General features: G+C 43.6%; 1 protein-coding gene across 2 annotated transcripts in view; it reads right to left on the bottom strand.

Annotated features, from left to right (window-relative positions):
- The window catches only part of runx1 (RUNX family transcription factor 1), a 181,316-nt gene that overhangs the window by 52,925 nt on the left and 103,743 nt on the right, over positions 1-24,648 (bottom strand). The gene's annotated exons all lie outside the window — the stretch shown is intronic.

Raw genomic sequence — 24,648 nt, 5'->3', positions numbered from 1 at the left:
ACTGTTTCAATACCAGAGTGCGTTGTAGTGGTACCTGCTGCAATATGTTATTTTAGTGAACAAACTATCTTGACATCTGTATTTAGCTCGCCGGGGCACCTAGAACTGCATGTGTGAAATACCGTTGTCTCATCTGATTGAACGGGGAGTCCAGATGAAGTGGAAAGGCCCTTTAACCACGACCAGCTCTGCTAAAGCATCATCACAGCCACAGTTAAAGCCACAACTTAAGCTCATAAACTCTTCTTTCCACTTAACAGGCCGATTGCAAGGCCTTTCAAGAAAATCGTTTTTGATTGTAGCCTAGCCATTGAAAGATTACAGCTGCTCTTAGATGATGATAAACTCAGTCACTTTTTGTGTGCACGCACGGAAAATATTTAAGAATAAAAAAACAATCCGCATTTCTAGAACCGAACCTGAAGTTGCTCGAGAGATACCATAAACAAAACCAACTGTTTGGCACGAAGTGACATCCCGCGCATTTCTTCACCGATGATGCGTGTGACCACTTACTTCACAAGAATCGCATAGAAAACAAGGAAAATCTAGTTTTTAAGCAGATTTGTGTTGAAGTAAATCACACTCCCGGAATTATGACAAATGCACTTTAAATCACGTTCAATAAAAATAAACTTCATGACTAAATTGTTGTACCAGGCATACATTACCAAATTTAAACAAAGTTGTTTTATGTTGTTCATGCTTTATAATTGAGAAAATCACGTGCCATTAATCTTGATAGTTAGAAATTTAAGACATGCAAAGAAAGTAGTGTGTAACACGAATGAAATTCCACGCTACCGAAGATGTTGGTTGAAGCTCTTCCGTCTCGCATCAGGTACATAGCCCAGGAGAAGGGAGGGGATAAACCAAACTGCCCCTTGTTCATTGTCAAAGTTGGCAAACGCAGAAGTGGTGAGTGGCAGTGAGGCACCAGCTGCGAATGCACGGTGCTGGGGCAAGGTGTTTGCTTTTACTTGGACTTAATCTACCCTAGAGATTATTAAATACTGGCAAATTGGAAAATGACATGCAGTCATGCTTAATAAGTTTTTCACTTACCAAACTCGCCAGAGAATTTGATTCATTTTTGCCTGAGGCATTTAAAACCCAGTAATTTCAATTAGACACTGAAATGATGTTCACCTTTTCCATCATGTTATTTAAACTTGAGTTGCAAGAAGAACTTCATTTTTGCTCACAATAAAAGAAGAACCTATTTTGAGAATTATTCCATGTTGTATAAGGATGAGTACGTTAGAATGGTGCTCATTGCTTTAACATAGATGTTAGCCCAGTTGGAATGAATGGGTTGATCCAAACAGGAATATCCTAAAATGTGCTAACGATTCACTAACTTTTACTTGAACAACAACATCTAAAATAAACCAGCAAATGCTGGAAAGAGTAGGTCAGGCAACATCTGTGGAGAAAGTGAGGGTATTAACATTTTTAAGTCAAATCATCTTTCATCAGAATCGATCTGATGATAGGTCATTGACCCGAACGTCAACTCGTTTCTCTCTCGACAGGTGCCACCTGACTTCTTCATCTTTTCAGCATTTTCTGTTTTATTACAGTTTTCCTGCAACTGCAGGACATTATCTTTGAACATTTTCTAAAATGTGATTAACAACATTGTTGATGATATAAAGGTGAAGCAGTCAAAAAATTATTGGCAATTTTTTTGAAGGGTCAGAATCTTTACAGATGATGAATTGAGGGACTAATTGGCCCGTGGGTTTTGAAAGAAGAAAAATAATTTATACATCACCTTTCACATACTCAGGCTTGGCCAAATCTGTTTATAGCTGGTAAGTAGCAATTCTTCACTACAGTCACTGTTGTAATACCGAAATCAAATTAACAAAATAAAGACAAGAAACGAGGAAAAGAAATCAGGCAGCATGCTTATCGTGTAGGAAGAAAAAAATAATTTTATTTAGAGGCAATGAGTAGTTTGGTCTCATAAAATGGACAGCACCAGGGAATATTCAGAGAGGTCCCCAGTGGATGTCTGTTTATGCGGGATTCCTCCCCCTTTACATTGGGAACCTGGGGTGGAAAGTATTGCACAGAGCAGTACCGTGTAACAGATTCTTAGGTCGGTTTACGGATTCCCCAGCTGCCTGTCATTTCTGTGGACAGGCGGTGAATCATGTACATACGGAGTGTGAGAGGTTGCAGCCTCTATTTGAGTATCTGAAGGGGCTGCTCCTCGAGTTTTGGCTGCATTCCAGCCCCATGCTCCTGATCTTTGGTCACCTGGTACAGAGGGGAGGGTGGGTCACTCGGGGGATCTCCTGGTCTGTTTGCTCCTGGGCCTGGCCAAGGTGGCCATTCACAGGTCTGGGCAGTGGGCAGTCGAGGGTTCTGCCTGAGCCAATTTCCGGCCCCTCTTCCAGGGTTACCTCCATGCCTGGGTGTCCCTGGAGAAGGAGCACGCAGTATCCACGGGTACAATGGGGGATTTCCAGGACTGGTGGGCACCTCAGGGGCTCAAGTGTGTGTTGGATCGTGTTGACCATGTTATAATTTGAAACTGTAAATAGTGTGTATCATGAAGTACTGCAATATTGTATTAATATGATCCTGTAATCACTGAATAAACCACCTTTGGAAAAGGAAATAAAAGGAATATTCAGATGGCGAGAAAAGACTGGTGATGCATAACAACCACATACTCTTTGCCCCTCAAAAAGAAATCTGGAAGAAATGGAGTCTGAAAATACAGTAGTACCATCAGGATACTACTTTTATCATTCAGACATAAAACTATTACAAAAAGGCCAAAGAAAGAGAAGAAAGGTAAATGTTACATCCCTAACCAATTGCCTTCCCCATTCTCTTGGCTGATATTGAAGTTGGGTTGCTCAGTGATTCCAGGGTTTGCCCATCTCATATTTTCTTTGGACTTGTATGGCATTGGCTGCTTTCTAACACAGAATAGGTGCAAACTTGGAGAGTAATATTTGATGTAACTGGAGGCAGAGGAGAAATTGCAATGGCTCCCCACCATTTTTCCAAGATTCTTGGCAGGAAGAGAGTCACCTTCCCTTCACCAGGTGGGAGGAAGATAGCAAACAAGCTGGGCAATAAGAATGTGCAGGAATGGCAGCCCAGGTAAGTGCCAGATATCTGACCCATCTGCCCAAGCCCTGGCAATGCCTCTCTCTCCCTAGCTACCAGCAATCTGCTCTCATTCCTGCAGCACACTTTGCTCCAGGTCTTCTTGCTCCCACTGCAGCATGTTTCATCTGCTACACTATCCCTTGCCTTCTCACGTTTTCCATCTTTAACACACTGCAATACTGTTACAGCCTGATGTGTGTGCCCAAAACTTCTAACGCTGACCCTAATCCATTCTTTGTTGCAGCGTCAGCTTTCATTTGAAGAGTGGAGAGTGAAAAGTGGAAATCTACTCATCCTCATGAAGACAACATTGTGGTCAATTGGATGGTGCTTGTCAAAGCGAGGGAACAAGTTCCCCAGGGTATTTTATCATCCTCACTTTAATCTTACCCTCACACGCTATGTGGGGTAAAAGTTGCTTACCTAAATTTCAAAATGCTAAGTCTTGTCCTGTTTTAGGTCCAGAGGTGCTACACATCTGGAGCGGTAGACAAGGGTAGCTCAGCTAAAGAGGAAGTTTCACTCAACCTTACACTTGCAGACACCAGTTCAGAGACTAACAATGAACATGGTTCATACACCACCAGAAATGTATCTCTGAAGTTAAACAGAGGAACAAGTCTGGAGGGATTGGTAGAATAGCCAGGAAGGCAGCTATGCGTTCACAGTCTACAATACCCTGGAAACCAACAATGTGGGGAAATCTCAGTGCTTTTCCCTTTGCTTGCCAACCTTCAAGGGAAGTTAACAAACTGCTAGCCTTTCATTAGTGTGGTGTAAGTGACTTGCCAAATTGCTATCTGTACAGGAAACATGTTAATGTTCCTCATGTCACCAAAAACAGTTTGGAATGAGCCAGAGGGAGTGTAGTTTAGAGCCACTGTGGCTTTTAGTGCATTGGGCCATGCAGTATGTATCCCGGTGCTGAGCTGCAGTTTTCCCTGCAGTGGGAGGGAGAATTGCAGCCTGATGCTAACTTACACACCACCTGCAGAAAAATAGTCACCGAATACACTGCTTCTCTATGCTGTCCAGGTGTGGTATAATGCTTTGGAAGGTCCCTTGTGCCCTTAACTTAATTGGAGCTCTCAGTGGTTTTTATATTGTTGCTCTTCACACTAATTTGACAGCCCTGGCAGTAACCTCAGCAAACTAATTACTGCCTAATCAGTCAACTCTCAGCCATCAGCCAAGTGGGAAAGGTGACATTGATAGTGCTATCAAGCAGCATTTACTCACAAATGCCTAGTACGGACTGTACTGGTGACAGTCAGCTCCAATCCTCATTGCAGCCTTGGTCCAAACACAAACTGAAGAGCTGAATTCCAGAGACAAGTGTGGGTGATTGCTCTTGAATTCAAAGGCAGTGGTTAATCATGTGTGGCTTTAAGGAGCCCTGGTAAAACTAAAGGCCATGGGTGCTAAGGGGAAAACACTCCAGTGGTTGGAATCCAACCTTGCACAAAGGAAGTTGGCTGTAGTTATTGGAGTCTAAACAACCCAGCACCTAGCATCACTGCAGGAGTGCCTCAAGACAATGATTTAGGTCCAAACAGATTCAATTGCTTCACCAGTGACTTTCCTTCCATTGTAAGATCAGAGGAAGGCATGTCAGTTGATGACTGCATAATGTTCAAATCCATTTAGAAAATAAAGAAGATCATGCCCACAGGCAGCAAGAGCGGGACCTCATTCAGATCAGCGCTGATAAGTAGATCCATGCCACAGAGCCTCCAGAGAATAACCACCTAACACTTAACCTTGACAGCCAATGACATTACCGCCACTGAGACCCCACATCAAAATCCCAGTGGTCACCATCAACCAGGTTCTCAACTGGACGGGATACACAAATACTATGGCTGCAAGAGCAAGTCAGAGGCTGAGTATCCTGTGGAGAGTGGCTCACCTCCTGACACCCAAAACCTTTCCAACATTTACAAGCCACAAGTCAGGAGTGTGATGGAATACTCCTCTGGAGGAGTACAGCTTCAATATCATCCAAGAAGCTCAACATTATCCAGGCCAAACAGACAGCTTGAAAGGGTCTCCATCTATGATCATAAATGTTCATTCTTTCATTACAGATGGTGCAGTGTATGCCTTCTGTGAAAAGCACTGCACTTAGTTGCCTAAATTACTCTGACGGCATTTCTCAGCCCTGTAGCCCCTAGAATCAAGGGCAGCAGGTGCGTGGCAACATCACCATCTGCATTTTCCCTTTCAAGCTGCACATTGACCTGACTTAGAAAGATATAGCTAGTCCTTCACCATTGCTGGGTCTACATCCTGGAACTCCCTCCCCAGTGGGATTACCTTCACAAGGGATACCTTAACCATTCAGTAAGGCTAGCTCAGGTAGGCCATTTGGTCGGCATGGATGAATTGGGCCGAAAGGCCTGTTTGTGTGCTGCATATCTCAAGGTGGCTCACCACCACCTTCTCAGGAGCAGCTAGAAATGGGCAATAACTACTGACCCTGCCAGCAATGCCAGCGTCACAAATAAAGAAGAAACAAAGGTCCCCCTCATATCCATTAATTGCAAGGAAGCAAATCCTGACAAAGTGTTCAGTGAAGTTTGTATGTTGCGAGAATGAGAGACATTTACAGAGAGCCTATTTCAGCACTACTTTGTTTATTTGCTGCCTCCTTACTGCCTCCAGTTCCTGCTGATGTACTGTTTATTCAAGTCTCCTATTTAGTTAGAAGTTTATTTGGAAGTGAGAATAGAAGATTAGAACCAGGATTGATAAAAGGCCATTCAGCCCATCCAGCTCACCCACTCATCTCAGGTAACATTCTGGACCGGAACAGATTATTTGATTTTCATTGCTGCCAAATTCATATCCCTTTATTGCTTGTTGAATTAGGAATATGTCCAGTTCTTGGTTCAATGCTTCATTTATTTAAATATTAATAAATATAACTAGCTATATGCCAGTTACACATAGTCAAGGCCTAGAAGTTATAGCAGCATTTATACAGAATGTATTGGATTATATTGCGTGGGTTAAAGCCTTTACACCAAGGGGAAGTTATTCTGTAGTTAGAGATTAAAGAGCAAAACAACTTTAAAGGTACAAATACTTCACAAAGCTATCTTTTAAGTGGAGCTGTTGCATATTGGGTGTGCAGTTAAAATTTGGCTAAATAAAGGGTTATGTTTATAGACTGGCCTCATTCACATGAAACAGGAATAGCATTAGAGGTTACACCATGGTGCTTACCTCATAACTTGCTTTGTGGTCAGTTTTGGGCATTTTTTTTTAAATGCTGTACTCAGTTTCGCATCTCTGAACTTTGCAGTGGTTCTGCTCCATTGGAATCTTTGCACATCAGATCTATTGCATGACGTTTGCAGTGTCCCACTCATCTGCAGCTGTGTTACCATAGCTTCTTCTGAAATGGGGCTGGTGTGAACCAATGGGAACATACTTGGGGTAGTGACAACTTGTCCACACCTTTGTCTTGGTCTACAGTGATTTGAAGGAAGATAGAACTCCTGGTTCATTTAGCCATTGTCACCTCACCACAGAATTGAGAGTAGGAGCCAACAAGTAGCAAAATCATTTCGACTAAATGTTCGTGATCAGACTCCAGTGACAACCACTGGATAAAAATATGAGCATCGAATTGGACTGAACTTCAAAGTGTGGAGAGCTTACTGGCACTTACTGCCTAGGTTTAAGACTGAGGACTAACCACTTTGGTGTCAGTCTCAGGGTTTGCTGAATCTTGGTGGTCAGTGGTGATAGTCACTTCTTGTTTAATACTTTATTGGCAGATAGGACCCCTGGAACTAAAGACAAAGTTTGCAAGTTCAGAAAGGAAACTGGGGGAAGAGGTTAAAATAAACACAAGAGGGTAATGACAAAAAAAAACAACCTACAAAAACTAAAATCAACATCTCACTTGGCTGCTCAAACCCATCATAAACAGATGACGTCCTACTCATTTACTCTTGTAATACAGCTCTTCATCCAATATTAATAGACAACTTGTACCTCACAAGTTAATTTATTAAGAAACAAGCCACACATAAATTAGAACTGCACCAAGGGAATGGCTGACTAGATGGACTAAAGGCCTTGTCTTGCCTGAAACTATTACTGTTACTGAGCAGTAACTTAATAAGCCTAGCAACAATAAGTTACAGTAGTTTGCACCCTCGTGCACAATGTTTCACAATCTTTTCCCTTTAATCTAATGGGTGAGGCAATATTATTTTGTAATGTGTGTTATTGTGACAGTTCTGCTACTGATTGTCAGCCTGATGTTTCAGCAACTTATAAACAAGGTGTTTCCTGATAAACCACAGTGATCAGTCTCAGCTGCCTTCGTTGTGTTCCAATGAGATAAAAGACTCCAGCCAGACATGATCTCCACACAAAGCCACCACTGAGAAGTAGGATAAAGTTATCATTGTGATAGTTTGACACCCACTACAACCATCACCACCTACTCTTCTCAATCCCCAGCATGCATTGCCAGTGTGTCTGCCTGTCCAGTAATTCTGATGAGGCTGCAGGGTACACAGCCTTTTTTTGCACTTTATTTGAAGGCAGAGTTTCAGATTGAAAAGCAACCTTTGTTCTGTTTAATAATTCAAATGGGAGTATTGTGTGGATACTCTTAACTGCTACTTAAAAGTAATTAATTGATTTTCTGACATATCACTTAACAATATATTGCACTGACATGAAGTTGGGATCTTCTGTTGATTGGAATGGATGATTTGATGGTTACCCAGGCATTAGTTTAGCATGGAAAGTCTAGAAAACCCTTTTACGTTGCAGCTGGAAGAACTGCTTAGTTTTCTGGAGATAAAAAAGTTTTTTCTCTGCTTGTTTTTGAAGTCAAGGATTCAGCATGTTTCTGCATCTAGAGATTAATATTCTTTATGCCACAGATGGGATAGATAGAAGATCAGTTTTAGTTCTGTATTTTCTAAAGTTCTTTTTATATTTGTGCATAAAAGCTGTAACATTTGTTTCTTGTAAAAAATTATAAGGCAGCTGGGTTGACGAGAACCAAGTTCCGTTATCACTCAGGGCATCAGTGAGTTACCATAAATTACCGCAATGTAGGGTGGGAGATTTGATCATGGGCGTGGAAGCTGAACCACTGATGAAGATTATATCTTTGAGAAATGCTGTAGTTTTATGCCTTAGACTAGATTACAAATAAAGGAAACAGGAGAGAGGAACTGACTGCTGCAGTGGATTAGGTACTAGACTTCCAACAATGTGACTTGAGTTCACAGCCCGCTGCAGGTTATGAAAGACCCTATTGTTTGCTAGTATAAACTTTCTTCAAGGGTTCTACATGAGAAAATTTTAGACAACTCTAGTTCGGTCCCTAATGAATATTTCGCTTTAGTGTTAAAACATTCCCCAAATAAATGTCACTGTTAATTGAAGATACCACAGTATGGGGATGGGACAAAATGTCAGATGAGATATCCTTTGGATTTTATTGTTTCTGTGACAGAATTTTGCTTACTTTGCCTTTGATTGGCATGTCTGGCTTTGTTTGATGCTAACATTGAGGGCCTGAAATGGAGATTGCTCAGTTACCTAACATAAACATCCAGATTTAACTGACAAAATTAGAGAAAAAGGATGCAATTCTGATAAAGCACCTGATGTACTTATCCTTTAGTTTGTCAATTTGCATTTGTGCCAAATCGTAAACCTGTTTATAAAGAATACATGTATAAATTCGCTCAGAAACCACAAGTTGTTGCACTGTATAATGACTGTGATAAAGTTCCATTTTCAGAAAAATAATTTTCTGTTGTTTTAATCAGAAGGAAATGGAATTCTTAGTTATAGGCTTCATTGGAATGTTGGGACATGACTGGCACACAATGGGTTCCCTGTCCACTCACACAGCAGATGCCATTTATTTGGGAGTGGTTCACAATGTGAAGCATTATTGTTGATGTGAACATGATTCTGCATAACTGCAAGTCTCCGTTTCTCCTTGCAAATTTAGGAAGTGTTCTTACACAATTTACTAGATGAGGGAAGTGACAGACACAGGCCTGAGCAATGGAGTCAGTTGGATGAGTTGAGCCATTATTTTAAAAGTATATCAATTGGCTTTCTCAAAAGCTGTGCAATTTGTACAACAGCAGGTTTCTTACTGGTCTATCTATGGAAGAACAATATGTCATTGACAAGTTAGTCAGATGGCAAGTTCTGCATTGATTTTGAACCTGGAAGTGTTGCTGAGATTACAATTGCCAGGAAGATGAGTGTAGGTGCTATGGTTGGTGCCAGCCAACATTTCTCTCACTTTGATCTGTGTCAAACCTAACACTGGAATAACAGGTGGGCACAAGGGAGAAGCTATAAGCAGCAGCCTAGCTAATTGATCGGTTGCCCTAGCACAATGCTATCTTGCTGTATAATCAATGTGGTCAGAAATGGAAAAAAAGGTGGTGTTCTCCTCATGATTTCCTGTTGTGTTTTAATCAAAAGGAAGTAGAATTATTAGCTATAAGCTTCATTGGAAAATGGAAGCAGTGATAAACCAATTTCTGCTGACAGCAATTTGACTTCTGAAGAAATTCACAATGATGTGGAAAAAATTCATGTTTTCGACAGAGCTTTAAAAGAAAGGCATTATACATCCATAAAAACAATGTACATAAACTAAACCCCCAAAATCTTTCATAAAATAGATTTCCAACCTGTTGCACAACAACTCCCTGAGATTTCTGGTTGGCATTTTAAATATCTGCTCATATAGAACATAAACCATTATAGCCACAGTACAGGCCCTTCGCCCACGATGTTGTGCCGACATTTTATCCTGCTCTAATATCTATCTAACCCTTCCATCCCACATAGCCCTCAATTTCTCTATCATTCACGTGTCTAATTGGATGGGAATTATTTGGAAATTATTTGGGGTTTCCTAATGCCCGGGTTTATACTTATTCCTCAAGCAGCATCAATTGAAAAAAAATTCAGTCAAAGATTGTTTGTTGGTGGTTTTGAGACTTGCTGTGCATGAATTGGTAGCTATGTTCATGCATAACAACTGTGATTGTATTTCAAAAATACTGAATTCGATGTAAGGTGCCTTTAGTTTTTATGTACTAATATGCCTATAATGGAAGTGAGTCATCCAGCAAGTTTCATACCACTGATCTCATGTCATTGCTGGGTACGATGGATGGCCTTGTGCTCTAGGACTCAGAAGTTATTCGTGCCTTTCTCTGGCTCTTTCGTGACTTAGATGAGAAAAGCCAACATTTTGTGAATGGTGAATGTGGCCAGGATGGAAGCATGATGAAGCAAATGGCAATTTGACTTATGAAGCATTTAACACTGTTGCGAGAATCAGCTCAGGCCGCCTGTGCGACGATTCTGTCATAGCAAGAAGGTGCCCAATTCCACTGCAGCTGAAAATATAGACTACGATCATCTTATCTTGTGTTGTGTCTAATGGCGCAACAGAGCTGTGCACATGAAAGGGATTCAGTGGACTGAAGCCCCTACAACCTATTATCCATTTACTTTCTTTAGATGATAAAAACCATTTAATTAGTTTGAAAGACTGACATATGGATCTGCATTTGTCAATGCACACATTGCAAGGTATTTGGGTTAAGAATAGAGCATCACTGGGAGGAAGGAAACTTGTGGTTAATAATTTACAAGCTGGTTTAGATGGAAAAAAGTATCACGGATTTGCTGAAATAATTGATTGATTTTCTGACATAACAGCTGAAGTTGCAAAGCAGTTGCTTGCAGCAAAAGTGTTGGTAATTCAAGCCATCCCATTCTTGAAAGGATTTTATCTCTTGTCTTTTCCAGTGTCTCACTACAGGGAGAAAAAAACTTGAGAACAGTGGTGAAAAACAGATTGCAAATGATAAAGTAGCATGGGCTTTATTCAACCAATGTTTTGGGATCATTTTAGCTGAATATTTTGATTTATGAATTTGGGATAGTTTAAAAAAGCCCAAGCTTTCTGTGGTTGAATAGTATTCCTGCAGAGCAAATATGAATAAAGTCCCAGTGCAGGTTATGGTACTGATGGGGGTTTAGCTCTGTGAAAATTGGATGCTGTGAATAAAGGAATGATGGGCAGCACAGTGATGCAGTAGGTAGTGCTGCCCCAGAGTTCCAGCAACCCTGGTTCAATACTGATCTCTGGTGCTATCCATGTGAAATATGCACATTTTCCATCTGAATGGTGGGTTTCCCCTAGGTGCTCCAGATTTCTCCCACATCCTGAGGATGTGCCGGTAAACTACCCCTGGTGTTGGTGAGTGGTAGGAGAATCAGGGTGATAGGCATGTAAGAGAGAATAGGTTACAGGGAAGGAACTGGGTGAATGGAATTGATGGGTTTACTCTGAGAGTGAGCATTGTCTTGATGGGCTGAATAGCCTTATTCACTGTCATGAGGAAATGTGAATTATAAAACATAAATTTTGTAGTTGCATTCACTTTGCTGGTTCTAACATGAATAATGACATTTATAAAGAAACTGTTAGATAGGTACGTGGAGCTGAGTAAAATAGAGGGCTATGGGTAAGCCTAGTAATTTCTAGGGTAGGGACATGTTTGGCACAGCTTTGTGGGCCAAAGGGCCTGAATTGTGCTGTAGGTTTTTCTATGTTTCTATAATTACTGAAAATATTTTTGGGAAAATTAGCTCAATGGATGAAATATACACGTGGCTTGAAGACATCAAAAAGATGCTAGTAATGGAGTATATGTTTTTATTATATTTCTTTTCTCAAGTTACCTGAAATGTAAACTTTGTTTCTCTCTCCACATGTACTGCTTGACCTGCTGAGTATTTTCAGCATTTTCTGTTTAATTTTAAATAAGTATAAGTGTTTTGTTCTGAAATTTCAAAGATTGCATGTTTTGGTCATGATGGAATTCTATCTGATTTTATGACTTTTTTTTTAAACAAATGGTGACAAGCAGTGTCTGCGGCAGAAGGCTCCTTTATGCTCAATAATACAATAGCCTGTTCTGACATAGAATGTCAGTACTGGCTGTTGTGTTCCTCGTAGAGTGGTTGTATGCGGTGGTTTACATTTTCATTGCTTTCTGTTTTTATGTCTATGTAATCTTTGAGAAAGGAATATTCAAAAAAGATTAACTAATCATAACTGTAACAGAATCTGGTGTAGCGAATATATTCAATAGAGGTGTTCAGTTTAAATTATGAAGAGATTTCTGAAGGTCTACAGGGAGAAACAATTTCCTCTTGATGAGGAGTCAGTAATGAGGAAGTCAGTTTGAAATTGTCAGTAAAGTGAGAAGAGAGATTAAGAGATTTTTCTTAACACAGTGGGTCATCAAAGCATGGAGTTGATAAGGAATGGTTGAGACAGAAGCTAAAGATAACTATTCGAAACAGAGAGTGATAAAGGGCTAAGAGGTGAGACTTGGATGGTGGAAGCAATTTTGGATCATTGTGACAAAGATCTGGCGCAGTTGTAGTGGCCCAAATGGCATCAGCCTGAGAGGCAACCATCAGCAGCAGCGTTACGGCTGCTTTAGGTCAAACTTGATGCTGAAACAGGAGAAAAACAGCTTAGAAATGAGTTTTTAGAAGCAATGGTTTTTGCTATATTTCAAACACAGTAATGGGAAGTTTGAGGTAAAAGGTCCCTCCAATTTCTCTTTCTGTTTAGTGTTCCTGTGTGGAAGAGGTGGATTTATTCATAATTTACACAGTGAGCTCACTGCAATAATAATAATGAATAATTAATATTCAATATTAAAATAATATTGGGTGTTGGCAAACATGCAGATTTCCTTCTGCATCCTTTTCCAGACTGCTGTCTGGATGGTAGGCTAGTCTGTGAAGATTGCACAATGTTCCCTGGAACTAAGAAAGTTTAATTGAAATGGGCAAAAACCTTATCAAGACTGATAAGACAGCTACATTTTTAACATATTCACTGGTTGCGGATGTCATTGGTAGGATTGGCATTTATTGTCCTCCCTAATTGCTGTTGAACTCTGTGGTTTGCTCGGCGATTTAAGAGGGCAGTTAAGAAATAACCCTTGTTGCCAGGTCTGGAATCACAATTATCAGTCTAGGCAAGGATGGTAGACTTTCATATTACTTAACTAATTGGGTTTTCAAGGTATTAACATGAATTTCATTTTTATTTAGTTACTTGAATTTAAATTCTCCAGCAACCATGATAGGATTCAAACTCATATCTCCAGAAAACAGTCAAGGCCTATGATCTAGTAACATGACCACTACAATTCCATTCCCTGGTGCCTTTGCTGATGTTTTTCAGTCAGGAAAACTGTCTGGCCTGGCCCAGTTAATGACTTCAGTTGGCTTGGTTGGCTCTCACCATGAAGAGGTCGTACCACCAGGAGAGGAACCAAGCAGAAGCTCTTCACCTCCACCACCCCCAACCCTCCTCAACTCCATCCCCACTGCACCCATCCTCTTTAACTCCACCTTCTCATGACAGTCAGGGATAAGCTTTGCCGATCCTCTTTAACTCCACCTTCTCATGACAGTCAGGGATAAGCTTTGCCAGGGACATCTGTAGTCCAAGAATGAATTATAATAAAATCAGTTGCATTTGCAGAAATTCAGTGTAGTCACTGCACAACCTACTAATTATGAGGCTGATCTTGCCATAGTGCACCATCCTTTCTAGAAGCTTAATTTTCCAGTGACTTCATTACTTGTTGGGCAGAGTAATTTCTTTGGATCTCTCCTTTGCCTCCATTTTCTGTCAAATCTTCACTGTGCAATGAAAATATTATAATAAATGAGCAGCTCCTTCTTCAGAAGACTTTGCACTGAATTAGAGAATGGCTAATGTGATTCCAAACTAATTACCACAGCACTAAACTCACTCTCAGCCATCCTTTTGCTGACTTTTGACTCTGTGATTCCACCTGGTACAGGACTTTCTATTCCAGGTACCCATTTGCCTGTCCCTTACTGGGAAACATAGTGTCAAATGGACTAATTTTTCCATGTGTTTACTCAAGATGTAATATGTACAGCACGCATTAACTCATTTAAAGAGCTTTTCAATTAGCTTTCTGAAATGCCCGCTGTATTTTTTTGTTGTACCTTATATTGCTTTGAAGTTATTTTCAGGTAGCAGATACCACAAAGTAAATAGCCATTGTTTAAAAAAAGTTTCCCCTTCACCTTCCTCCAATCTTTGGTCCACTGTCCTCCTTGGCCTGCAGTTAATTGCCCCCTTGCTAGTGGAAACATTCTCCCATTCAAAATACTTCAGTCCTCTCAACACCTCCATTTAATTTCCCCATGTAGCGGTTGCTACCGCGGAATAAAACAAGACTCTACTCGGAGGATTGCCAAACAGAACTGGTTTATTTTCCCGCCTTGCGCGGGCCCTTTAAGGGAGAATGTTCCCGCCCCAAAACAACCGGCAATGACGTAAGTCCTACGTCATCAGGACTTTCCCGCACGTGGGTTCTCCCCGTCGCTTGGAAAGACGAGGCCCGCCGCCATCTTGGGCCTCATCGCTCCGACGCCGCGCGACCCGACTGCCGAGCCGGTTCACCCGACTAGACGGTGAGTCGCCACACAACCCCCCCCAGAACCGGCGAGACAGTCCCCAAGGTCCGTGGGCTGTGCCAGCTGCCGCTTAGGGGGGCGGCCTCTGCGTTGCAGTGTGGCAACCTCGACAGGCTGTTGCAGATCCAAATGGGCCGGTTTGAGGTGGTCCGCCGTGAAAACCTGTTCCCTGCCTCCAATGTCCAAAATAAAAGTGGATCCGTTATTCCGTATGACTCGGAACGGTCCCTCATATGGTTGTTGCAATGGCGCCCGAGGTGTGCCCCTGCGAACGAAAACAAACTTACAGTCCCGTAGTTCCTTGGGCTGTCAGAATGGGGCTTGACCGTGCCGTGAGGTGGGAATCGGGGCCAAGGCGCCAAGCTTCTCACGCAGTCTTTGTAGGACTGCTGGGGGTTGTTCCCCTTGATCCCGAAGGGCAGGTATGAAATCCCCGGGGACAACTAGTGGCGCCCCGTATACAAGCTCAGCTGACGAAGTGCAGAGGTCTTCTTTGGGGGCAGTGCGTATGCCGAGCAGGACCCAAGGCAGCTCGTCAACCCAGTTAGGACCCTTCAGGCGGGCCATCAAGGCCGATTTCAGATGGCGGTGAAAACATTCCACCAACCCGTTGGATTGAGGATGGTAGGCCGTGGTGGTGTGCAGCTGCGTCCCTAGCAGGTTCACTAATGCAGCCCAGAGACTGGAAGTGAATTGGGTGCCTCTGTCTGAAGTGATGTGGGCCGGAACGCCAAAACGTGAGACCCAAGTTGTGAGCAGCGCCCGGGCGCAGGAATCAGTTGTGATGTCAGTCAGGGGGGTTGCCTCAGGCCACCTCGTGAACCGGTCCACGATGGTAAGGAGGTACCGGGCTCCTCTTGAAACCGGCAGAGGGCCCACGAGGTCGACGTGTATGTGGTCGAACCTCCTATGGGTAGGCTCGAACTGCTGTGGTGGGACCTTGGTGTGTCGCTGGATTTTTGACGTCTGGCAATGCGGACAAGTCCTGGCCCACTCACTGACCTGTTTGCGCAGGCCATGCCAGACAAACTTGCTGGCGACCAGTCGGACAGTAGATCTAATGGACGGGTGCGCCAACCCATGTACCGAGTCAAAAACGCGTCTCCGCCAGGCTGCAGGGACTATAGGGCGGGGCTGACCAGTCGCAACGTCGCAAAGTAGGGTCCGCTGACCTGGACCAACCAAGAAATCTCGGAGCTGCAGACCCGAGACTGCGGTTCTGTAGCTGGGCAGTTCGTTGTCGGCTTGCTGTGCGTCAGCTAGGGCCGTGTAGTCGACACCCAAGGATAGGTTGTGGATGGTTGGTCTGGAAAGTGCATCAGCAACGACATTATCCTTTCCGGAGACATGTTGGATGTCAGTTGTGAACTCGGAAATGTAGGATAAATGTCTCTGCTGACGAGCTGACCAGGGATCGGAGACTTTGGAGAAGGCAAACGACAGAGGCTTATGATCGGTGAAAGCGGTGAAAGGCCTGCCTTCTAGAAAGTATCGGAAATGCCGGACCGCCAGATACAGCGCTAGAAGTTCCCGATCAAAAGCGCTGTACTTCAGTTCGGGCGGTCTAAGGTGCTTGCTGAAAAATGCCAAGGGTTGCCAGTGGCCTTCGAGTAGCTGTTCCAGTACCCCACCCACCGCGGTGTTGGACGCGTCTACCGTGAGGGCAGTCGGGACGTCAGTCCTGGGGTGTACCAGCATCGTGGCGTCTGCCAGGGCGTCCTTGGCCTTAACGAAAGCAGCCGCAGCCTCATCAGTCCAGGTGATGTCCTTGCCCTTACCAGCCAGCAGCGAGAACAGAGGGCGCATGATACGGGTTGCTGCAGGGATGAAACGATGGTAAAAGTTGACCATCCCAAGGAATTCCTGTAGGCCTTTGACTGTGTCGGGGCGGGCAAAATGGCGGATAGCATCCACCTTGGCGGGTAGGGGTGTTGCCCCGTCGCTGGTGATTTTGTGGCCGAGGAAATCGATAGAGTCAAGTCCGAATTGGCACTTGGACGGGTTAATCGTGAGGCTGAAATCGCGGAGGCGGGAATACAGCTGGCGGAGGTGGGAAAGGTGTTCCTGGCGGTTATGGCTGGCGATCAGTATGTCGTCCAAGTAAATGAACACGAAGTCCAGGTCTCGGCCTACTGCGTCCATCAGCCGCTGGAAGGTCTGCGCGGCGTTCTTAAGGCCGAACAGCATCCGAAGGAATTCGAACAGGCCGAATGGGGTGATAATCGCAGTTTTGGGGACGTCATCCGGATGGACTGGGATTTGGTGGTATCCCCTAACGAGGTCCACTTTGGAAAAGATGCGGGCCCCGTGTAAGTTCGCTGCGAAGTCCTGGATGTGAGGGATGGAATAGCGGTCCGGGGTGGTGGTGTCATTCAGCCTGCGGTAGTCGCCGCAGGGCCTCCACCCTCCGGTGGCTTTGGGGACCATGTGCAGGGGTGAGGCCCAGGGGCTGTCTGACCTGCGAACAATCCCCAGCTCCTCCATGCGACGGAACTCTTCCTTTGCCAGGCGGAGCTTGTCTAGAGGTAATCGTCGTGCTCGGGCATGAAGGGGTGGCCCTGTGGTAATGATGTGGTATCGTACCCTGTGTGTGGGCCTAGAATTTGTAAACGAAGGTGCCAAAATCGATGGGAATTCGGCTAGGAGCTTGGCGAAATCGTCGCCAGAAAGGGAAATGGAGTCCAGGCGCGGGGCTGGTGGGCTGATTTCTCCCAGGGGATAGGTCTGGAGAGTGCTAGAGTGGACTAACTGCTTCCTTCTCAGGTCGACTAACAGGTTGTGGGCCCGAAGGAAATCGGCTCCTAGGAGTGGTTGGGCGACGGTGGCAAGGGTAAAGGTCCAGGTAAAATGGTTGCCGCCAAAGTGTAATTGAAGCGTACGGGTGCTGAAAGACCGTATCGTTGTACCATTGGCGGCATTGAGTAGAGGACCTGGTGGCCTGTCACGAGTGTCGCGGCCTGTTGGGGGCAAAATACTGACCTCTGCTCCAGTATCAACGAGGAAACGCCGTCCAGATTTCTTGTCCTGAACGAAGAGGAGGCTCTGTCGGCGGCCAGCCGCCGTAGCCATCAGTGGCGGCTGGCCCTGGCGTTTGCCTGAAACTTGCAGGGTGGGCGGCATCGACGGGCCTCCGCACCCCACCTCTGATGGTAGAAGCACAGCTGGTCACCCGTGTCGTCGTCTGCGTTCCTGGGGCGTGGCTGCTCGGTTGCTGGGGCCGGGCGAGGCGGGCGTTGGGCTCGCGGCCTGGTGATTTGACTGACGGACGAACCGCTCTCGCGCTTGGCCCTCCACAGGACATCTGCCCGGGCGGCCACCTCACGGGGGTTGCTGAAGTCGGCGTCAGCTAACAACAAGTGGATCTCATCGGGGAGCTGTTCGAGGAAGGCCTGTTCGAACATCAGGCATGGCTTGTGTCCCTCGGCCAATGCCAGCATCTCATTCATTAGGGCGGATGGGGATCTGACCCCAGGCCATCCAGATGAAGCAGGCGGGCGGTGCGCTCACGACGGGAGAGGCCGAAGGTCCGGATCAAAAGGTCTTTGAAAGCCGGGTACTTATCTTCCTCCGGAGGCGACTGGATGAAGTCTCCAACCTGGGCGGCTGTCTCCTGGTCCAGAGAGCTAACCACATGGTAGTACTTCGTGGAGTCGGAGGTGATCTGCCGAAGGTGGAATTGCACTTCGGCCTGGTCAAACCAGACGCTGGGCTGAAGTGTCCAAAAGGTGGGCAGCTTGAGGGCCACTGCGTTGGCTGCTGCGCTGTCATCCATTTCGCGGGTCCAAAAGCCGTTTGGACCGTCGGGGTCATCAATGTAGCGGTTGCTACCGCGGAATAAAACAAGACTCTACTCGGAGGATTGCCAAACAGAACTGGTTTATTTACCAGCCTTGCGCGGGCCCTTTAAGGGAGAATGTTCCCGCCCAAAACAACCGGCAATGATGTAAGTCCTACGTCATCAGGACTTTCCCGTGCGCGGGTTCTCCCCGTTGCTCGGAAAGATGAGGCCCGCCGCCATCTTGGGCCTCGTCGCTCCAACGCCGCGCGACCCGACTGCCGAGCCGGTTCGCCCGACTAGACGGTGAGTCGCCACACCCATAAGTTTCTGCGCAATGTACTTGATTGCACTAGGCCTGAACTTGCTGACCTGGTTCACCACCATCACCCCCAACCCCAACCCCCCCCCCCCCCACCAACTCTTCTCACACCTGTACTTACCTGGGTCAGATGTTGAGGGAGGATTCTACTGGTTCGAAGCATCCAGGACTTCAGTGGTGCAGTGAGAAGCCCCCCTGCTCCAGAAGGCTGCCGAAATCTTTGACTCCTGGCATTCCCACCCCTATTCTGCTGGCTGCCAACACTGTGAATGATCTTTAATAGTTCTTAAATCTGCCTGACACAGAAACACTTAAAAATAATTTAAAACTAAAATGAAATCATTTTAAAATGGTAACTTACCATTCCCTCTTAATTCTTCCCTATAAATTTCCTATCAAAATCAATAGCAAACTGGTGCAGAATCTGAGGGGTAGTTCTCCAGCATAGATGGTTCCCTTGCTTACGGGAGTAAAGGGAGACAGATTCAGCCTGACAAATCTGTCAGTAGCCTTTCCTTTCCATGCTTCGCAGCTCATGGGTGCAAGTCCTGGACTTAAACAGCCAAACACCAACAATTCTGTTCAGAACTATCAGAATTAACCAGCGAGATCCATCTCTCTTTATTCATCTCTCCACTATTGGGATTTTCCTCATCTGATGCCCAGAGCCATGGTAGTGTAGCGGTTAGCGTAATGCTATTACAGCACCAGGGACCCGGGTTCCATTCTGGCCGCTGTCTGTAAGGAGTTTATATGTTCTCCCTGCCCCAGAACACTCTCTGCAAAAGATGCATTTCACTGTGTGTTTTGATGTACATGTGACTAATAAAGAAATCTCATCTCATCTTTTAATTTAACTGATCAAATTGATCGCTCAGTTGTGGAACAACTTCATTGCTATTGTAGAATCCTGCTAGTAGAATGGTAGAAGTTGAACTGAATTGTTGTGGCTGTTTTATGTCTCGCAGTTCTTGAGTTTTAATTTTCCATGTCACACAACTTGCTCACAAGCATCTGAACTATTTTTGTTATTATAAAACAACCCTCAGAAGCCTGTGAACATTTAAAATTTCCAAGTAAAGTGGATCAACACATTGATTAATACTGGTTGTTGAATACATTCGTGTGAAATTGCACTGCCTTCTATTTTAATAGTGTCTGCTAGTCATTAAATGCTTATATGTGTAAATACTCAAGTATGAGCTTGCTTCTCAAGCATTGTAGAGAGAAAAATGTTGGGCAAGTCAGCCCTTTCCTCTCCTATATGATGTTTAACATCAACCAAGCAGCAAAAAAGCCTCAAATCATTGAAACATCCTCACCCAGAAGTCAGGAATTCCTATATAGATCAGAGGCCCATGATGCCAGGTTTGATGTGAGCTCATGTGACAGAATGGGTGCAGAATGCACCAAACTGACACTTTGACAATGAGTAGAATGTAGGAAGACAAACAAGGTGAGAGGTAAACTGCCTGAAGCACAGATAATGGTGTACCCAAAATATTTTTGTGAGTTGTTTTATCGGCATTCAGTGCCCATTCCTGAAAATGGGGTAAAAATAAAGCCTTAGTGTGGTACAAAATAGATGGCACTGACTGATTATGCAACAGTTAGAAACAAGGGTCCTGGTTAGATCCTCTAACAAGCAGTCAGTTAATGCCAGAACAAAGCAAGGTGAGGTGATAAAGCAGCCTGCAACATCATGATGGCTTCAGAAGGATTCCTCCTTGTTCTTACCTTTGGATCATAATATTGTCACTCTGATCTTATCTGCAGGGGAAAGAAGTGGGCTACCTGTTTCAATCAGGGTTTTGGTTGCTTTAACACTGGTCAGCCCCTCAGTACATCTACCGCCTTCATTTTCAGCTTCCTTCTGCTCCATAGCCTTTTGAAGTGTGTGTGTGTGTGTGAGTGTGTGTGTACGTGTGAGTGTATGTGTGTGTGTGTGTGTGAGTGTGTGTGTGTGAGTGTGTGTGTGTGTGAGTGTGTGTGTGTGAGTGTGCGTGAGTGTGCGCACGTGCACATGTTCATGTGTGTGTGCGTGTATGTGTATGTGTGTGTTTGTGTGAGAGAGTGTGCAAGTGCGTGTGTGATATTAGCAAAATAATACTAATCCACAAATGAATTGAAAAATATAAAACCAATAAAATATTTATAATTCGCACTGCATGCATTTTGAGAACTTTGCCAAGTGTTAACTATGGTACTGGTGGCTGAAGGTTAGTGTTCAAACACAGGCTGTCAGCAATTGCTTTTAGTCTGACTGTACCATATTTAAAGGAATATATGCTGCAGTTTTGTATCCACCCATAGAGGGTGCTAGTGATCAGGGACTTTAGTCTTGATTGCTCAGGTGTGGTAACAACTCCACTGTCACAGATCCAGCTAGTAGAATGATTGAACTGAATTGTCTGTGGTTATTTTGTGCCTCACAATTCTTGAGTTTCAATTTTGTCAGCAAATGCTTTCAGTCTGACTGTGGTAAATTACTGTACCATACTTAAAGGAATATAAGCTGCAGTTTTCTATGCACCCACTGGGGGTGCTAGCGATCAGAGACTTCTATCCGAGAGCTTTCATTTCCCTGATGTTATCTTTGTTCACATTAGCTCATTATTCCAGAAATTAGAATGCTATAAAATACAGAGGAACTGCTGTGTTTGTCCAGCAAGGCAGCCTGCACTGATTTTGTTACCAAATTTCACATGTTCCCACATCATGCTCAATACCTAATCTTCTATCCAGAAACCTCAATGTGATTTATTCTGCTATTATAAGCATTGATTATAATGCATACGGGGGAAAATTTCATCCAAACATACACTTGTAAATGTGTTACTGTGTTTCTGAGAGGCCGTCAATGTGTTGGGGGTTTGGTGGAAATGAAATATAAATGAGGATTTAAAGAGAGGTGTTTAAGTGTTGTGAATTGGACTCATACATACCAACAAACAGGAATAAAATCTAAGTTACTTTTAAAAATTTCGATGTCATCTGTCACAACAGAATTTCTGAAGTTTGTTACATTCTTAACCAGTATCATATAAGATAATTGCTTAACTAGGTAACATGACTGTAAAGAAAAAGTAAAACAGCGGAAAGGTTTGTGTTTCTGTAGAAGCTTTCAGCAGCAAATAAGTCAGTTTTTGAAGTGCAGTGACTACGATACTGTGGGGAAATAGTGACAGCCAATTTGTGCACAGAAAGATCCCACATATGGCACTGTGCTAATGACTGGACAATGAAAGTGTGGAAAATTTCCCTGCTGTTCCTATAGGCCATGGGTTTTGTTTTTCCATCCACCCAAAGAGAAGGGACGATATATTGAGGGGCTGACTCAGTTCAAAATCTCAATGACTGACCACCTGAAATGTTTACCCATCTTTCTGTTTACCATTCGGGCAGTAGATACAAAAGCCTGAGAGCATGAAACACCAGACTCAAGGACAGCTTCTATCACACTGTTATCAGACTCTTGAACAGATGTCTCATACACTAAAAGATGCACTCTTGATCTCCCAATCTACCTCGTCATGGCCGTGCACTTTGTCTACCAGCACTGCACTTCCTCTATAATTGCAACACGATATTCTGTACTCTGTTTTCTTTTTACTACCTCAATGTAATAATGTATGGCATGCAAAACAAAAGCTTTTCACTGTATCTCGGTACATGTGACAATAATAAACCAATACCAATACCAATACCAAAATGATTGGAGCATGTCATAGCAATCAGAGAGACAAGAACAAGAAATCAGGGCAACAGCACCAGTCCAAGCTTTGCTACCTGCTAGGTTATATGATTGTCTGAGTGAACAACTGCAAAAACATTCATATCATTTTCATCAGGTACTGATGTGTGCTGGACTGACCATGGCCTGATCTGCACTATTGTTTCCATCAGCCCGGCCACAAAACATCTGCATCAATGGAAACAATACTACAAAGGAATCAACCTGTGTTGTGAACTGAAGTCCCCCATAGTTCACGCCTGCAAAGAGATGCTTGGCTTTCCTTACCTAGGACTGGCTTGATGAGGAGCAGCAGTAGACTGAGGAATTAAGCAACCTCAGGCACAAGGTATTGCTGGATTGGAAGCTTCACCTTTCCCTAAAGGAAAAGAAACAGCTGTACCGGCACCTGAAGACAGAGGCCTAGCAGTAAACCTCAGGCCTGAAGAACAGATGGTGGATGGAGAGAGTGCAGGGACTCAGCAAATCACTGACAGCCAAGATGTGTGTGGGTTCTTCAGCGCTGTAAAATCCACCCATAACCCAAACACCTCTAAGACCCCTGACTGAGAGCCAGGAATGGGAGTGAACTCCTCAGGGACAATGCCTGCTGTGAGCAACGCTTCAAAGACCTCTTCAACAACAACCCTGTCATTTACATGAGCTCCCTTTGATTCCTTTTCTTTTTACTACCTTGATGTAATTATGTATGTCAACAAAACCAAAGCTTTTCACTGTATCTTGGTACATGTGACAATAATAAACTAATACCAATACGGTTGGAGCACGTCATAACCATCAAAGAGACAAGAACAAGATGTCAACACCACCAGTTGACACGAGCTCTCTTTGCTTCCATCCTATAAAGGTCTATTTGGGCCATCCTCTAATCCTTGAAATCTAATTGGGTGACACAATGGGATTTGAATAACTGGTGACATGTGGTCTAATAAAAGTTGTGAAGGACTTCTCCCGACTCAAAAATATCAATGCCTTGGGAGCAGACAGTATTTCCGTTGAAACCCTAAAATTCAGAGGTGAAAAGCTTCAGTCACAAATCCACAACCTCACCATCCATATGAAGGAAGAGAAGAATATTGTGTAGCAACAGCCCAGTGGCAGTCAACCTCTCCCTGCTGTTGTTAGACTTAATATAAAGGGCTTGTGTTACATGCTGCTATGTTTGTTTGTTTAAAAAGGTAACACTAGTGATTGATCCGTACACGCAAGTAAAGGTTTGCACTGTTTTATTGTTGTATATAGTTTGTTTTTTATGATGAATAAAGTTTATTTTGGAATAAAAAAAGTTTGTTTTTCTTAAAAAAAAATTACATCAGTGGGGAAGGACTACAGTTTAGGGTTCTTCTGCCACTGGAGAGGGAGGGGTGGGGTCAGGCGAGGAAGCCCCTTAAATTTTGTAAATACGGGATTGGGGTAGCGCCCCAGGGACCCACACGAGTGGCATCGGTGCTGTGTTTTATTTTATAAAATGGTAACACTAATGATTGATCTGTACACAAATGTAAAGGTTTGCACTGTTTTATTGTTGTATATAGTTTGTTTTTTTATGATGAATAAAGTTTATTTTGGAATAATAAAAAAAATTTAAAAAAAGAATGTAACAAACATGAATGTAAGAGTGTTTTGCACTGTTTCTTCCTTTGTATAGATTTTTTATTATGAATAAAGTTTATTTTTGAAACAAAAAGAATTGTGTTACCTCAATTATGTAAAGTATTGAAACTAAACTTTGCAAAAAGTCATAAAGCTCTGCTTAGACAAAGGACTGGTTGGTTATTTTGCACATCACTGAACATATTTCCCGTGGAAAGTTTTTGCTTAAATTTACATAAAATCTTTAGGGCATTATAATTTACATAGCATGATGACAGTAAAGCGATGCTAACTATGGTACTGTTCAAAGCTTTTGACTTTTTGCAAAGTCTAGTTTAAAGAATGTCATCTTCTAAAGGCAGATCTGTATTGCCTTGGTTCTGCGTGTACACTGACAGCAGCACCCTGTGTTTAGATTGGTCGTCCAAGGTTAGTATCCCAGTTCAGTTGTGGGATCAGAGACCCTTGATTTTAAAGGCAGCACTATATTAGTATCATTGT

Source organism: Pristis pectinata, chromosome 4, assembly GCF_009764475.1.
Source record: "Pristis pectinata isolate sPriPec2 chromosome 4, sPriPec2.1.pri, whole genome shotgun sequence".
Lineage (NCBI taxonomy): Eukaryota > Metazoa > Chordata > Chondrichthyes > Rhinopristiformes > Pristidae > Pristis > Pristis pectinata.
The sequence above is the reverse complement of the archived record's forward strand: the minus strand, read 5'-3'. Positions and strand labels throughout refer to the sequence as shown.